Raw genomic sequence first — 7,357 nt, 5'->3', positions numbered from 1 at the left:
TCTCAGCCCTGGAGGGTGTCAGTGGGGCTCTATGAGCATGCAGACATCCTCTCCCCTATAGAGATGTTCACAGCACTACACACTCACAACCATAGAGGTGTTCACAGCACTACACACTACACAGCCATAGAGGTGTTCACAGTACTACACACTACATGGTCATATAGATGTTCACAGCACTACACAGTTACACTCACAGCCAAATAGATGTTCACAGCACTACACACTCACAACCATAGAGGTGTTCACAGCACTACACAGTTACACTCACAGCCAAATAGATGTTCACAGCACTACACAGTTACACTCACAGCCAAATAGATGTTCACAGCACTACAAAGTCACAACCATAGAGATGTTCACAGTACTACACACTACACAGCCATAGAGGTGTTCACAGCACTACACAGTCACAGCCATAGAGATGTTCATAGCACTACACACTACGCAGTCATATATGTTCACAGTACTACACAGTTACAGCCATAGAGGTGTTCACAGTACCCCACAACAGGAGACATACAGTAGGGGAGTGGTTCATTGGTTCAGCTAACAACCCTGATGTAACGTGTTGTAGACTCAAACACCACAAACCCCCCACGCCACGCTCCGTGCTATTTCTGTCACACCAAGAATAACAAAGACCTTTTCAACAAGAGGAATTTTGTTGCCCCATAATCTCATAACGCACTTCGATCTAGTTTGAAGGTTACAAACATTCAGCTACAAAAATACTGGTATACAAAGAAAGCCTCTAGAAACCTGAAGTCAGTCAGCAGTACACCTCATCTATAAACCTGAAGTCAGTCAGCAGTACACTCCATCTATAAACCTTAAGTCAGTCAGCAGTACACTCCATCTATAAACCTGAAGTCAGTCAGCAGTACACTCCATCTATAAACCTGAAGTCAGTCAGCAGTACACTTCATCTATAAACCTGAAGTCAGTCAGCAGTACACTCCATCTATAAACACTTCATCTATAAACCTGAAGTCAGTCAGCAGTACACTCCATCTATAAACCTGAAGTCAGTCAGCAGTACACTCCATCTATAAACCTGAAGTCAGTCAGCAGTACACTCCATCTATAAACCTGAAGTCAGTCAGCAGTACACTCCATCTATAAACACTTCATCTATAAACCTGAAGTCAGTCAGCAGTACACTCCATCTATGAACCTGAAGTCAGTCAGCAGTACACTCCATCTATAAACCTGAAGACAGTCAGCAGTACACTCCATCTATAAACCTGAAGTCAGTCAGCAGTACACTTCATCTATAAACCTGAAGTCAGTCAGCAGTACACTCCATCTATAAACACTTCATCTATAAACCTGAAGTCAGTCAGCAGTACACTCCATCTATAAACCTGAAGTCAGTCAGCAGTACACTTCATCTATAAACCTGAAGTCAGTCAGCAGTACACTCCATCTATAAACCTGAAGTCAGTCAGCAGTACACTTCATCTATAAACCTGAAGTCAGTCAGCAGTACACTCCATCTATAAACCTGAAGTCAGTCGTACACTCCATCTATAAACCTGAAGTCAGTCAGCAGTACACTTCATCTATAAACCTGAAGTCAGTCAGCAGTACACTCCATCTATAAACACTTCATCTATAAACCTGAAGTCAGTCAGCAGTACACTCCATCTATAAACCTGAAGTCAGTCAGCAGTACACTCCATCTATAAACCTGAAGTCAGTCAGCAGTACACTCCATCTATAAACCTGAAGTCAGTCAGCAGTACACTCCATCTATAAACACTTCATCTATAAACCTGAAGTCAGTCAGCAGTACACTCCATCTATGAACCTGAAGTCAGTCAGCAGTACACTCCATCTATAAACCTGAAGACAGTCAGCAGTACACTCCATCTATAAACCTGAAGTCAGTCAGCAGTACACTTCATCTATAAACCTGAAGTCAGTCAGCAGTACACTCCATCTATAAACACTTCATCTATAAACCTGAAGTCAGTCAGCAGTACACTCCATCTATAAACCTGAAGTCAGTCAGCAGTACACTTCATCTATAAACCTGAAGTCAGTCAGCAGTACACTCCATCTATAAACCTGAAGTCAGTCAGCAGTACACTTCATCTATAAACCTGAAGTCAGTCAGCAGTACACTCCATCTATAAACCTGAAGTCAGTCGTACACTCCATCTATAAACCTGAAGTCAGTCAGCAGTACACTCCATCTATAAACCTGAAGTCAGTCAGCAGTACACTCCATCTATAAACCTGAAGTCAGTCAGCAGTACACTCCATCTATAAACCTGAAGTCAGCAGTACACTCCATCTATAAACCTGAAGTCAGTCAGCAGTACACTCCATCTAGAAACCTGAAGTCAGTCAGCAGTACACTCCCTCTATAAACCTGAAGTCAGTCAGCAGTACACTCCATCTATAAACCTGAAGTCAGTCAGCAGTACACTCCATCTATAAACCTGAAGTCAGTCAGCAGTACACTCCATCTGAAACCTGAAGTCAGTCAGCCATACACTCCATCTATAAACCTGAAGTCAGTCAGCCGTACACTCCATCTATAAACCTGAAGTCAGTCAGCAGTACACTCCATCTATAAACCTGAAGTCAGTCAGCAGTACACTCCATCTATAAACCTGAAGTCAGTCAGCAGTACACTCCATCTATAAACCTGAAGAAGTCAGCAGTACACCATCTATAAACCTGAAGACAGTCAGTACACTCATCTATAAACCTGAAGTCAGTCAGCAGTACACTCCATCTATAAACCTGAAGTCAGTCAGCAGTACACTCCATCTATAAACCTGAAGTCAGTCAGCAGTACACTCCATCTATAAACCTGAAGTCAGTCAGCCGTACACTCCATCTATAAACCTGAAGTCAGCAGTACACTTCATCTATAAACCTGAAGTCAGTCAGCAGTACACTCCATCTATAAACCTGAAGTCAGTCAGCAGTACACTCCATCTATAAACCTGAAGTCAGCAGTACACTCCATCTATAAACACTCCATCTATAAACCTGAAGTCAGTCAGCAGTACACTCCATCTATAAACCTGAAGACAGTCAGCAGTACACTCCATCTATAAACCTGAAGTCAGTCAGCAGTACACTCCATCTATAAACCTGAAGTCAGTCAGCAGTACACTCCATCTATAAACCTGAAGTCAGCAGTACACTCCATCTATAAACCTGAAGTCAGTCAGCAGTACACTCCATCTATAAACCTGAAGTCAGCAGTACACTCCATCTATAAACCTGAAGACAGTCAGCAGTACACTCCATCTATAAACCTGAAGTCAGTCAGCAGTACACTCCATCTATAAACCTGAAGACAGTCAGCAGTACACTCCATCTATAAACCTGAAGTCAGTCAGCAGTACACTCCATCTATAAACCTGAAGTCAGAAGTACACTCCATCTATAAACCTGAAGTCAGTCAGCAGTACACTCCATCTATAAACCTGAAGTCAGTCAGCAGTACACTCCATCTATAAACCTGAAGTCAGTCAGCAGTACACTCCATCTATAAACCTGAAGTCAGTCAGCAGTACACTCCATCTATAAACCTGAAGACAGTCAGCAGTACACCATCTATAAACCTGAAGACAGTCAGCAGTACACTCCATCTATAAACCTGAAGTCAGTCAGCAGTACACTCCATCTATAAACCTGAAGTCAGTCAGCAGTACACTCCATCTATAAACCTGAAGTCAGTCAGCCGTACACTCCATCTATAAACCTGAAGTCAGCAGTACACTTCATCTATAAACCTGAAGTCAGTCAGCAGTACACTCCATCTATAAACCTGAAGTCAGTCAGCAGTACACTCCATCTATAAACCTGAAGTCAGCAGTACACTCCATCTATAAACACTCCATCTATAAACCTGAAGTCAGTCAGCAGTACACTCCATCTATAAACCTGAAGACAGTCAGCAGTACACTCCATCTATAAACCTGAAGTCAGTCAGCAGTACACTCCATCTATAAACCTGAAGTCAGTCAGCAGTACACTCCATCTATAAACCTGAAGTCAGCAGTACACTCCATCTATAAACCTGAAGTCAGTCAGCAGTACACTCCATCTATAAACCTGAAGTCAGCAGTACACTCCATCTATAAACCTGAAGACAGTCAGCAGTACACTCCATCTATAAACCTGAAGTCAGTCAGCAGTACACTCCATCTATAAACCTGAAGTCAGTCAGCAGTACACTCCATCTATAAACCTGAAGTCAGAAGTACACTCCATCTATAAACCTGAAGTCAGTCAGCAGTACACTCCATCTATAAACCTGAAGTCAGTCAGCAGTACACTCCATCTATAAACCTGAAGTCAGTCAGCAGTACACTCCATCTATAAACCTGAAGTCAGTCGTACACTCCATCTATAAACCTGAAGTCAGTCAGCAGTACACTCCATCTATAAACCTGAAGTCAGTCAGCAGTACACTCCATCTCCCTCTCCCTCCCTCCTCCCCCCTCCCTCTCTCCCTCCCTCTCTCCCTCTCTCCCCCTCCCTCCCTCCCTCCCTCCCTATCCCACTCCCCCTCCCTCCCTCCCCCTTCCCTCTCTTCCTCCCTCCCTCCCTCTCCCTCCCCCCTCCCTCTCTCCCTCCCTCTCTCCCTCCCTCTCCCCCTCCCTCCCTCCCCCTCCCCCTCCCTCCCTCCCTCCCTATCCCCCCCCTCCCCCCCTCCCTCCCTCCCCCTCTCTCTTCCTCCCTCTCTCCCTCCCTCCCTCTCTCCCTCTCCCCCTCTCCCTCCCTCTCTCCCTCCCTCTCCCCCCCTCCCCCCCTCTCCCCCTCCCTCCCTCCCTCTCCCCCTCCCCCCTCTCCCCCTCCCTCCCTCCCTCTCCCCCTCCCTCCCTCTCCCCCTCCCTCCCTCCCTCTCCCCCTCCCTCCCTCTCCCCCTCCCTCCCTATCACCCTGACAACATTCACAGCTCGTGTCATGTCTAACATCAAGGTTATATGATTTTTAAGACGAATGGTCCTCGTTATTTAATCATTAAGGCCTGAGCCCAGAGTCCAGACAGGATATATCCGGGAAGAGGACCAACATTCTAATAGCCAGCTTCCTTTTCCACAACATTATGTTTGCCTGTTCGTTTGTAGGTTCACCATCATGATTCAACTTAGCAAAATAAGTCATTTTATAGCAGAAAAAGACAAAAAAAACGAGTTACAGTAGGTGATGGCTCAATATCTAGCCTTAGAAACGAGTTACAGTAGGTGAAGGCTCAATATCTAGCCTTAGAAACGAGTTACAGTAGGTGAAGGCTGAATATCTAGCCTTAGAAACGAGTTACAGGCCATGAAGGCTCAATATCTAGCCTTAAAAAACGAGTTACAGTAGGTGAAGGCTCAATATCTAGCCTTAGAAACGAGTTACAGTAGGTGAAGGCTGAATATCTAGCCTTAGAAACGAGTTACAGTAGGTGAAAGTTTAATATCTAGCCTTAGAAACGAGTTACAGTAGGTGAAGGTTCAATATCTAGCCTTAGAAACGAGTTACAGTAGGTGAAGGCTCAATATCTAGCCTTAGAAACGAGTTACAGTAGGTGAAGGCTCAATATCTAGCCTTAGAAACGAGTTACAGTAGGTGAAGGCTCAATATCTAGCCTTAGAAACGAGTTACAGTAGGTGAAGGTTCAATATCTAGCCTTAGAAATGAGTTACAGTAGGTGAAGGCTCAATATCTAGCCTTAGAAACGAGTTACAGTAGGTGAAGGCTCAATATCTAGCCTTAGAAACGAGTTACAGTAGGTGAAGGTTTAATATCTAGCCTTAGAAACGAGTTACAGGCCATGAAGGCTCAATATCTAGCCTTAGAAACGAGTTACAGGCCGTGAAGGCTCAATATCTAGCCTTAGAAACGAGTTACAGTAGGTGAAGGCTCAATATCCAGCCTTAGAAACGAGTTACAGTAGGTGAAGGCTGAATATCTAGCCTTAGAAACGAGTTACAGTAGGTGAAGGCTCAATATCTAGCCTTAGAAACGAGTTACAGTAGGTGAAGGCTCAATATCTAGCCTTAGAAACGAGTTACAGTAGGTGAAGGTTCAATATCTAGCCTTAGAAACGAGTTACAGTAGGTGAAGGCTCAATATCTAGCCTTAGAAACGAGTTACAGTAGGTGAAGGCTCAATATCTAGCCTTAGAAACGAGTTACAGTAGGTGAAGGTTTAATATCTAGCCTTAGAAACGAGTTACAGGCCATGAAGGCTCAATATCTAGCCTTAGAAACGAGTTACAGGCCGTGAAGGCTCAATATCTAGCCTTAGAAACGAGTTACAGTAGGTGAAGGCTCAATATCCAGCCTTAGAAACGAGTTACAGTAGGTGAAGGCTCAATATCTAGCCTTAGAAACGAGTTACAGTAGGTGAAGGCTCAATATCTAGCCTTGGAAACGAGTTACAGTAGGTGAAGACTCAATATCTAGCCTTAGAAATGAGTTACAGTAGGTGAAGGCTCAATATCTAGCCTTAGAAACGAGTTACAGTAGGTGAAGGCTCAATATCTAGCCTTAGAAACGAGTTACAGTAGGTGAAGGCTCAATATCTAGCCTTAGAAATGAGTTACAGTAGGTGAAGGTTCAATATCTAGCCTTAGAAACGAGTTACAGTAGGTGAAGGCTCAATATCTAGCCTTAGAAACGAGTTACAGTAGGTGAAGGCTCAATATCTAGCCTTAGAAACGAGTTACAGTAGGTGAAGGTTTAATATCTAGCCTTAGAAACGAGTTACAGGCCATGAAGGCTCAATATCTAGCCTTAGAAACGAGTTACAGGCCGTGAAGGCTCAATATCTAGCCTTAGAAACGAGTTACAGTAGGTGAAGGCTCAATATCTAGCCTTAGAAACGAGTTACAGTAGGTGAAGGCTCAATATCTAGCCTTGGAAACGAGTTACAGTAGGTGAAGACTCAAATCTAGCCTTAGAAATGAGTTACAGTAGGTGAAGGCTCAATATCTAGCCTTAGAAACGAGTTACAGTAGGTGAAGGCTCAATATCTAGCCTTAGAAACGAGTTACAGTAGGTGAAGGCTGAATATCTAGCCTTAGAAACGAGTTACAGGCCATGAAGGCTCAATATCTAGCCTTAGAAACGAGTTACAGTAGGTGAAGGTTCAATATCTAGCCTTAGAAACGAGTTACAGTAGGTGAAGGCTCAATATCTAGCCTTAGAAACGAGTTACAGTAGGTGAAGGCTCAATATCTAGCCTTAGAAACGAGTTACAGTAGGTGAAGGTTTAATATCTAGCCTTAGAAACGAGTTACAGGCCATGAAGGCTCAATATCTAGCCTTAGAAACGAGTTACAGGCCGTGAAGGCTCAATATCTAGCCTTAGAAACGAGTTACAGTAGGTGAAG

Source organism: Oncorhynchus clarkii, chromosome 26 (genome assembly GCF_045791955.1).
Source record: "Oncorhynchus clarkii lewisi isolate Uvic-CL-2024 chromosome 26, UVic_Ocla_1.0, whole genome shotgun sequence".
NCBI lineage: Eukaryota > Metazoa > Chordata > Actinopteri > Salmoniformes > Salmonidae > Oncorhynchus > Oncorhynchus clarkii.
Note: the sequence above shows the minus strand (reverse complement) of the source record.